The sequence below is a fragment of the Octopus bimaculoides genome, chromosome 10 (genome assembly GCF_001194135.2).
Source record: "Octopus bimaculoides isolate UCB-OBI-ISO-001 chromosome 10, ASM119413v2, whole genome shotgun sequence".
Lineage (NCBI taxonomy): Eukaryota > Metazoa > Mollusca > Cephalopoda > Octopoda > Octopodidae > Octopus > Octopus bimaculoides.
In genome coordinates this window covers 39176454-39188263 of record NC_068990.1, presented here as the reverse complement: position 1 = coordinate 39188263, position 11810 = coordinate 39176454, and the positions used below count along the sequence as shown (strand labels likewise).

Below are 11810 nucleotides of genomic sequence, written 5' to 3'. Positions count from 1 at the left end.
ATATATACACGTCTATGCACGCATAGCGGACTCATATATGTGTGCGTAAACTCTCACATACACATTTACATGGATGAAATTGAGTAGTCAAAGTCATCAAAGCTGCTACGCTGAACAACAACAATAACCAAACGTAGGACATCATTAAATAAATACAAAAGACAAAACAAACTTCAGAAAAAAAATCACAAAATATTATTAAAAAAATTGTAAAGTGAGAGGGACACGGCATCAAAATGGCCAATATATCGACCTCTTCTGATCATTAAATTGAAAAGCAGCTAGAGAGATGTAACCAAGTGCATCAAAGAAATTCCGCTTGCTAGCCAGGATAACCGGCAGTTACCCTTGAAAAATGTCAGCTGACCTGGTTACACTGTCAGCTGATGTAACAAATGTTTCGGAATATTCTTGCCACACACTACAACTTTCTTGATGGCTTCTAGGAAAAAAATTATTGAATATTTGTTTTGTATTTTTTGATAATTTTTTTTGCTATAGTTTTTAGTTTTCCCTCTTTTTTTTTTCGTTTGATTGTTCTCCCATCCACCCGCTTTTTTAATCGAATATTTTGTTGGCGGTGTATATAATTTTTTACGTCTTGTGTTGCTCCATTTTAGTTGTTATTTTTATTGTTGTTCTTGGTGGGGTTGTTGCCGATTTTATGCTTATTGTTGTTGATCTTTCATTTGTTGTTGCTCGTACTAATATCGTTGTTGTTGTTGTTGTTGTTATTGCTGCTATTATTATTGTAATAGCGGTATTTTCCGAGCAGAAAATTTTATTTCATTGCTCTTTTGAACTGAGATAATTTGAAATCAATTTAATTTTTTTTTTCAGCCTCAAGGTGTCGCCACAAAGTCAACCGACACACACGCAAAAGAAAAAAAAAATCCAACAGAAACAAAAACAAGTAACTCTTGGCTTTATACGTTTATGCTTATATTTCAAAAATCTTGTGTATTTGTATATTTTGTATTTTTGATATTGCACAGCGCTTATTTTTCCCCTTCATATCCTTACACGCGTGTGTGTGTATGCGTGAGTGTGTGCGCGTGTTTCTCTCTGTTTTTCGTTATTATATAAATACACACACACACACACATATATATATGTATATATATATGAATGTATATATGCATATATATATATACATATATAAGTATATATATATATATATATGTATGTATGTATGTATGTATGTATGTATGTATGTATGTATGTATTTATACTGTGTTACATCCTCAGTTGATTCTGTATCGATTTATGCTGTTCGTTCTTTTATGAAGAAACGACATAAAATATACGGATGACTATTTTTGTTGTTACTGTTATTGCTCTTCCTTTTATTATTATTATTACTATTATTATTATTATTATTATTATTATTATTATTATTATTATTATTATTATTATTATTATTATTATCATCATCATTACTGTGGTTGTTGTTGTTGTTAGTGGTGGTGGTTGTGGTGTTGATGGTGGTGTTGCTAGTAATAGTTGTGGTGGTGGTGGTAGTGGTGGTGCTGGTGGTATTAGTAGTAGTAGTAGTAGTAGTAGTTTTTCCATTTTTCCACTGATGAATTTGTCTACAGTCTTTTATATATTTTGTTATTTTACTCATGCCATGTTTTTGTGTGTTTCTGGTTATGCATTATTTTTTTTTCTTTTAAACAGCCTGGGAAATTTAACTTATTTCTTGATTTTTTTTTTGTGTTTGTCTTCATATTTTTGTTTCTATTATTATGATGTGCTTAGGTCAATTTTGCTTTTCATCCTTTCGCGATCGATAAAGTAAAGTACCAGTGAAGTACAGGCTTCGATTTTATCGATTAAACTCCTACAAAATTTAAAGGGGTTGTACTTGTGTTAGAAATACTTTATATTTTACTGCATAAATTAAAGGGATATTTTGGTTAGATGGCAAATATGCATGCATAAATACATACGTGAAGGGGCGTGGCTCAGTGTTTAGGCTATTCGGCTCAAGATTGTAAGGTAGTGCGTTCAATACCCGGCGACGCGTTGTATACTTGAACAAGATACTCTATTTCACATTGCCCTAATCTACTCGCCTGTCAAAAATGAGCATTACCTGTATTTCAAAGGACCAGCCTTGTCACACTGAATCACCGTGAGAATTACGTTAAGGGCACACGTGTTTATGGGGTGCTCAGCCACTCGCACGTTAATTTCATGAGCATGTTTTTTCCGTTGATCGGGTCAACTGGAACTCTCGTTGTAACCAACAGAGTTGTAGGAACCATAATATCTATAGAGCGGATACTTCAGCGTTTTGAGAACAAGGCTTTTAAGGAACATAAGTTGCTTAAATTTAGCTAACTATCTTCTCTTCTTTTTCAACTCCTAGTTGGAAGCTGCGAGTCTAAGGCGGATGAAAAAGTATGGCGTTCACCTTACTTTAACTGTCAATCACAGTGATTCTGAGAGTGCAACCTTAATTGTCCAACTTAACACCAGAAAAAAAGCTGACCTCTTGTCGAAATGTGTCTTTTATAGTCCCCCAAAATAAGGAGATAAAGCATTCTCGACACCCAGACATCGTCAGAAAAGTCAAGTTTGTCTAGCAAGTCCAGTGCGTCATCAACGAGAACACCAACAAGTCAACGAGGGACATTGCCATTCATCTCCAAATGCCGATGTCAGCGATTAGGTGCGTAATACACGAAGACAACAGGTATGAATCTTATACTATGAGAAGAGGGCATTTCATGTCCGATGAAACCCGAAAGCACTTTGTGATTCGCGCGATGTGCTAATTGAAGAAATTCAAGCACCGCTAGGAATCCGACATGTTCTGAGCTTTCTGAGATGAGGAGAATGTCGTCTAAGGTACAAACGTAAACATATGGAATAAGACATGGCTCTACGCCTTGGAGGTCATATGTCCTCACTTTTTCCCTCAAGGTTTTAGGATCAATACGGCAGCTTTCTTTGATGCAATGAGACGTCCCACTAGAAACGGCTATCAAGCTTTTGACTGACCGATTTGTTTGGGGGAGGCTGTACGTGTTGCAGTAAGACTTTGCTCCATCTCACACAGCTTGCATGACTCGGAAGTCAAAACTTTTACTGATCATGTATGTTACCCTTGACATTTGGCCTCCTAGCTCTCTAAGTTTAAATCCCTGAAACATCGTTGAGAGGTAGACCAACAGACATGCCCACAATACTAAGGACTTGTTGATGTCTACTGTTGGGAAAGTTATAGGCGAAAGGAATAAAGATGACTTGACAAATTCATTTAGTTGCTGCAAAAACCGTATCTGTATGGAGTTTAGTGAGGGCTGAAATTAAAACTCTCACTGTTTTCAGGTTATAAATTTTGATGGTATAACTTATGTAGAAGGATGGTTTGTCAGTTACTATGTTGCTTTATTGTTTTCGGTTCCCCGCAGAAGATGCAAATTCTTCCTCATACTGTTTATCATTAAACTAATTTTAAGATGAATTAACTGATTAGAGACTTAGGCAACATTTAGACCTCATTACGATGTAAATTAATGGGTTTTGGTTTACATCGATTAAGTAATGCAAGGTCATATTTGACACCCATTTCATGGTGGGACGACTCTTTTTGTTTGTTTCTAGGTTTCAGCTTTACTGATAAAATACTTTCCATCGTTGCTAAATATCAGCTCAGTCATGATCAAAATGAACAGGAAAAATATTCGAGCACAAAACGTATCACTGAAATTGATGCAAACATTAACACTTTTGCTCATAATCCGGTGTTTTATTTGCTTCTTCAGTAGAGAAAATTTGGTAATTTGCAGAATTTTATATAACATATTTTGTGGAATTGGAAAACCAAAAATGTAATGATGTAATTGATCCATTTCTTATTCAATGATTCTTTAAATTTGCATTCATATTTCGGTATTCATGATTTCATGAGTGGAAATGTTATCTTGTACGTAAAATCATTATATATTTGTATCTGTTCTGTCAAGTTGAAAATGAATTACAATCGCAGTCCTGCGTAGTCATAGAAATAAGGCGAAGAACGGAGATTCACAAACTAAAAAACTTGGTAATCGGGAACATACTTCGGTAATATCTTCACTTTTTCCAGAATAATGCTACATTTAGCAGTTAAAAAGAGCCAGATGTATTGATCTCTATAATTATACTTAAGTGTAAGTAGCATTATTATTTCTAATTGATACGAATGCTTCAAAAATTTTAATTCAAAACAACGTTGAACTGATGAAGTATTTACGACTGGGATGCATATATCTATTTGATAGATCATCGAATAAAAATAGATTAATCATTTATTATTGTAACGGAAACAGGTAGGAGAGGAAATAGCTCTTTATATTCGAAAGTTAAAACCATAGCAGCAGCGGTGTTTATTAGGTTAGTGGTAGGCGATGTAAGTTTCATGATTATAGGAAATGGTGTGAGAATGAGTTCTTGAAATTTAGCCCTACCTAACTACATTTAGAGCTGATTATAATGGTAATGATGTTGATAATGATGTACATTGGTTATTGTTGTAATTTCAGCAATAGCATACTGCAGACACATCTATGATGCTGATGGTGATGGTGATGATAGTGGCAGTGATGTATATGGGTGTGTTGGATGTACCGTCTCTGATTTAGATATTTTAACAATAATTAGTGAAATAAAGGTTAGGAAAACTAACAATATGTCACAGTTTTGAAGGTGGTTAAAGAATCTGGCAAATATTTTCTCACGCCCTTGCTGGATGTTTCAGCATTGCTTTCATTTAATGACATTTTAATTATTGTTATTATTGTTATTTATATGTACATATGTATATGTGTACATAAATACACGCACACATACACACACACACCTATGTATGTATATATATATATACATACATATATATGGATATATATATGTATACATAAGTATACATATATTTACGCATATATGTATGTATATATATACATATATATACATATATATGTATATATATATATACATATATATATGTATATATGTAAACATATATATATGTATATATATGTGTATATATATATATATATATGTATATATATATATATATATATATACATATATATATATATATATATATATATATATATATATATACATACATATATATGTATGTATGTATGTATGTATGTATGTATGTATATCCAGACTAACACGAACATTTATGTATTCCTTAGCAACCGCTCCCACTCTTTCTGTTTTTTCTCTCTCTCTTCCCTTTTATCGTCACTCCCTCTTGTTCTTCTCTGTACCGCACCATTCACCACTCTTTAATTTCTTTGCTCTCTCTCTCTCCCGCCTCTTGAACTCCTATGATTTTCATTCTATTATCTACACATGTTTACTTCTTTTCAGACTTCGATATGCTGCTGCCTCTCCCTTCCATGCGCCCTTTTCTTTCTCTCTCTCTCTCTCTCTCTCTCTCTCTCTCTCTTTGTTTATATCTTTAGCATTTAAATTGGTCACCTCTAGCCCAAATATTATACCTGTTGTAGGTTTAAATGGCCAAATTCGGCCCATCACACGTACCCTACAATGTCAATCTAAAAATAAACGACCACATCATCAAGATCTTGAAGCTATAAGATAACGCACGGTTAATTCGAAAAAATTTGTAAAATAAACATTACATTTGATAGTGTAATCTGAATACTAAACAACGAACAACTCACCTCCTTTCTAATCATACAGCTTTATATTATATCAATAATTCTTGATTGTTAGGTTTTTATTTCATTCGAGAAACTTCTGCTATTTCATATTCCTTGTCATTTCGTCCAAAGTTTTCTTGGCCTTAATCAATTTTACTAACTTAGGTCCGTGGATTTTCATATTTGTTGTATCAACATTTGTACAATTTCGTATAACTGTTGTTATATTTCGTTGTATCATTCTCTGGTAACCTTCTGTGCTCACGACAGCACTTATTGGTACCATTTGCAGTAGAGCTACTGGTACATTTGAAGTGAACAATCCTCTTGACCAAGCACTGATATCACCTTGATTCACCAGTCGATTGCCGGTGTTGGAAGAATGGACAGGCTGTGGTCACAGGTGTAACAAATCGCCTCGTGTTTAAACATCTGTAAGTCATAGAATAGCGAGATAACCCTGATCTGGTCCCGACCAGGAGCGATAAACATCAATATTTCGTTATTTTTGTGACTTGTCAATACTGTGCACCCGAAACGAGAGCCGATGTAAGCTAAATGCTGACGAAAGTCTGGACAAGTTTTGACTTCTCCCTGTACTTAGAGATTATTGGTATTTAGAGATGATTGTGTTAACTGTTCAGAACAATAATAAGAATATTTTGACGTTCTTTTCTAAACGGAGACTTTATATTCGCTACGATTATTTAAACATAACCTCTTCGGTACTAATAAACTCAAGATGATTAATGTAAATAGAAGCCCCGAATAATTCAGCTGAGATCATTAAAGTTATACACATAATTGCTTCGATTTTACACTGGCAAAACAAATAAATCCTCGTTAGTGGAACATACGCCTGCAAAAAGAAGCATTAGCAACATACTGTATTACACCACAGAGAATGGAAATCGGTCAATGTTTTCAGGTTAAATGTTGTATCGCACATATGCACAGATACATAGGTTGAGGGTTAGCGCATATATATAAACACCCCCCACAGACACACACTCACACACGTATATGTATGCATATATGTACGTATAAATATACATATATAGATATCTATGAGTATGTACATCTCTCTATTTATGTATCTATCTATTTATCTATTCATCTATCTATCTCTATCTCTTTCTCTCTGTTTGATTCTCTGTCCGTCTCTCTCTCTCCGTCTCTCTCTCTCTTTCTGTATATGTATACACACACACACCCACACACACAAGCACACACGCACACGCACACACACACACACACACACACACACACACACACACACACACACACATATTAACCACATGTGTTCCTCCGTGTTTCTTTCTACTGGACTTTCCTCTGTTTCCAAAGAAGAGCATTTGCTCGAAACGTTAAACTATGTTTCATTTTTTTCCTGAGCGTCTGCTAATACTTTACATGTACCACGTCCTCACGTTGTTCTTTTTTTGTGTTTGTTTTTCTATTTGGGATTTACTATATATATATATATATATATATATATATATATAGAGAGAGAGAGAGAGAGAGAGAGAGGGGCATGTATACATATATATGTGCATGTATATATAACATTTATTTAAACGCTCATGTATGATGCATTACGCTACAAATATATCTTTCTGTTTCTTTAAGAAATCTGTGACTTCGCCTCTGGCATAACTCTGAGATCCGCATATTGTTTAAGAATACTGTAATAGATACGTTTAAATTTCCCCGCCCCACACTTCCCTCCATCTTCGACCGGTTCCCAGCTTGGCCATTTATTCTGGTAACACCCAGTTAAATATGTTAATGTTTATTTATTTTAATCTGTATTTTACTTTTTAAAGACAAGTTCCACTACCGGAACTAGCAGCAACAAGAACAATGCGATGAAGAAAAATAAACAAACGAAGTAAAACAAATACGACAGCATCAACAGCAAGAGCTTCAAAAAGCAGCAACACCACCGACAAGAACAACATTAAAAGAAACAAGGGGAAAATAACAGCAAGAACAACAACAGTAGGTGATGGAATCTTTGACAACTATTACGATGGCCAATGATAACAAGACGATATGGTAACAATAACATTAGCAATAGAAGAAAAAAAAATCAACAGCAAGAACAACAGCAATAAAAACAATCATGATAATGATAATAAAATTCGTGATAATAATAATTATATTAAACGCCTCAACAGAATTAGAAATAGTAACGTTAAAACATGATTTCGCAAAAAAAGTAGAAATAGAAATATAAAACAAAACGGAAATAAAATGGCAAAAATGTTTTCAAGAATACAATGCTGATGCTGTTGTTGTTGCTACTGCTGCTGCTACTGCTGCTACTACTACTACTACTACTACTACTACTACTACTACTACTACTACTACTACTACTACTGCTGCTGCTGCTGCTGCTGCTACAACTATTACTACTGCTACTACTTCACAAAAACACAAACGTCGTCAGCAATAGTAATAACACAAAGTGCAAAAATAATCTGACAAAGAAAAAAAACATACAAAGCAAAAACAAAAACACGAAAAATACAAAAGAAAAACTAATTTGAATGAAAATGTTACTGGGGGAAACGTAAATAAAACAAAAACAATAACATATCTGGACCGTAGAAGAAGGAAGAGGAAAAAAGAAAAGAAGGAATGGAGTAGAAAAATAAAGAAGGAATGAGAGGGAATATAAGTAGTTATAATGAGAACAGCATTTATAAATAACAACACTAACTACGGTGGTAATGTTGAAAGAGTTGAAAGTGTTGAGAAGAATGAAGATTGAATATACTTCAACAGTTAAACAGATATGTCGAACGAAAAACAACGTTTCATTAAATGAATCGAGACGAGGTTAGACGTCGGCAATAATATAAAATATTAGATTAAAAGGAAATGATTAGTTACAGATGGTCAAAGGTCCGCTCACTCCAAGATTTAACAATGCTTCCAGAAGGTAATACTGAGCGAAACATTTGCCCATTTGTAACGAATCTCTGAATTTAATGTATGATACAGACATCCATGTGACCGCGAGTGCGCACTCATATATAAAATTTACGGTCAAATTTATGTTATACATGCATACGTACACATACGTACGTACATACATACATTACATATACACACACGCACATATATATAAATATATGTATATATATAAATATGTGTGTATGTATCCATATATATATATATATATATATATATATATATATATATATATGTATGTATGTATGTATGTATATATATATATATATGGATGCGCATGTGCGAGAAATTTTTACTGTTCCGTTTTCAGCTCTAATTGGTAACCACATTAAAGTTCAACCGTTGCGTGATCTCATTGGGTTCTTCGCGATCTGAAGAGGCCTATAATATAATATACAAAGCACACCAATAATAACAGTTTCAAATTCGTATTCCAATAAAATGGACTTCACATTTGTACTCCTTTACCACATATGTTACATATGTTTCAGTTTTCGGTAATAAATGATATTGCACAACAAATTAAACTCATAGATGTATTTCATAAGTGCAAAATCCATAATCCTTAGGTAGATGAGAAATACAGGTTTCAAACATGCAGTTACTTTATTTGAATACTCGAGAGTATGTATATATATGCATATGTACCTATATACCTATGTAGGTTCATACCCATAAGGCACTCGCGCATAAACACACACACATGGGTTACAGCTTTTGCGTTTTACACGTATTAAAAATACAACTACCGTCTAGTAGTAAATTTTTTTAATTAGAGTTTCTTTTTAAATGTCTTCACGAGTTCACTGCAGCAAGTTTGGAACAGAAAATATAACGTTTCTAGAACTTCATGCCATCGTAATCTTGAAGAAATAATGTTGACATATAATGTTACGATTCTACAATATACTGTTTCATTGTGATTTGTGCTGATATTACTGCCCACAGTTTCATTCAACCGTTAAATTTATACCTCAGGACTAGTGTGATTATTTTTGTTGTGACAAATGTAAGCATGTCAGTTCTAAATTTGCGCTTGTGCCAAGAATGCTGACTTTGCTATTATTTTTCATCTCCTTATGACTGTAAAGTTGAGACTCTGAAGGTTTTGAGATGTTATTGATATAGATATAGAAAATTTACCGCGGCAAAAATATTTTCAAAATTTCCGAAGAAAAGAGAGTTTGGACAAAGAAAATGTTTCATATATAAATAGAGAAGAGATTATTATCCCTATAACTAATATTGACCATAAATGGCACGTAAGCTTTCCGGACAAAGAAATCTTTCAATATGTATTTTTAATATCATCCAACAGGTTCATTAGATAACCAATGTTTGAGGAAAAACTTGATCTTAAATGTTCAGTAACAACAGGAGAATGTACTCACTATTACAAAGAAACTTGTGCAACGGATTTTTAGAGAAAATGCTATGCTCATTTTTCATTTAAATATGGTGGTGGTGGTGGTGGTGGTGGTGGTGGTGAGGGAGAAACTTTCACTTCTTTTGAACAAATTTGGAACCCCAAGGATAGGGATGTTAGATACGATATTCAGTGGTCTATAATAAGGTAATGCACTACTGTATAATGGAGGGAAAATAAAATACAACATATAACTCAAGGATACATACACTGCATATCCTTACATCCCAAACTAACTTTTTAAACTAAAGAAATTAATTACTCTTAAATATACGCATTTTAAAAAAATAATATGTTTAAAACCTCCCAAAATAAAAGGTGTGCTGATTAGTGTACCCTACTACAATAGATTGGGTTTGCCCTTCGACACCATTATATTTAGCATTTTTAACATACCTAGTATTATTTATTAAATGCACTAAATACTTATTTTATTTTAGCTTAATCTTCTAATTATTATTGTTATTATTGTGTTGTTATTTTGTATCTTTTATTTTCATTATTTAAGGTAGAAACGATTACTACTATTTATTTTTTAAATTCTGAAACTAGTTTGTTTATTTATATTTTAAAATCAATTTAAATTTATTTAAATTTTATCTTCATTTACTTGATAACTTTATTTTTTCTATCATAACTTATATTAGTCATTTTACAATTATCCTGGTTTTCAAAATTTACTTTTTTAATAAAAATAGCGTTTTGAAATAGAATATCTTCCTTCATGAATCAGATATTATTATTATTATTATTATCATTATTATTATTATTATTATTATTATTATTATTATTATTATTATTATTATTATTATTATTATTGGCGTAAACCGTCTTCTTTTACTCATAGTTTATATTTAGAATTAATACTAATCAAAAGGCATTTCCATCGTAACCTAAATAATATATCTACTGAATAGCTTGGTTCTACATACCTCGTCTCTGTATTTGCACATTAGTAGTTTAAAAGTGGTATGAATTTTGACATAAATATTCTTAAAGCTGCGGGTGGAAATGTAGAAATAAAGTATCTTTATTTCACTCCTAGCATGATCTGATTAATACAATTCCCGTTTATGTCTACTGCAATGCCTCTCCAACCCTCATACTGGTCAAATGTTGTCAGTTTTACTACAGTCTATCTCCCTTAATATGTTCTCTAATGTAAACAGTTTAGTATAGCTTTGATAAGTACAGGATTGAGTTACTTTTCCCTATCTCTGTAAAATCATTGGATACATGAATACAGCATAGCAGATTATTTTGAGAAATGCCAACCTATCCAAAACGTATGCAAGCTGTTTAAATAATGCATAATTCTCCATTATTTTCTGTCATTCCAACATAATCTCTGACCCTATACTGAATTTAATAGGTGTTTGAAGTTGGGGTTGAGAAATTGGACAGGCAGCAAAAATCAAATTTAGGTACTAAATGGATTACATTGGCTTGAGCAATTAAGTTAACCAAGTTTGAACCATACAGAGTACATCTAAAGTATTTATATGGATGTCTCATCCCTCTTTCCTCAGTGGGAGTATACACAAACACACACACACATACATATACCCCTCTCTCTATCTATAAATATATATATATACATATAAACATACATACATATATATGCATATATATATATACATATATATATATCGTATATATATGTATATACATATATAAATACATATATATACACATACACACACATATACATATACATATATGTATATATATATATA

General features: G+C 32.6%; 1 long non-coding RNA gene across 1 annotated transcript in view; it reads left to right on the top strand.

Moving 5' to 3' along the window:
* The window catches only part of LOC128248852 (uncharacterized), a 69385-nt gene extending 61099 nt beyond the window's left edge, over window positions 1-8286 (top strand). The window contains exons 2-3 of the long non-coding RNA XR_008264976.1: window positions 841-913; window positions 7496-8286. This is a non-coding gene — a long non-coding RNA (uncharacterized LOC128248852). The remainder of the gene's footprint in view (window positions 1-840; window positions 914-7495) is intronic.
* The last annotated feature ends 3524 nt before the right edge of the window (window positions 8287-11810 follow it).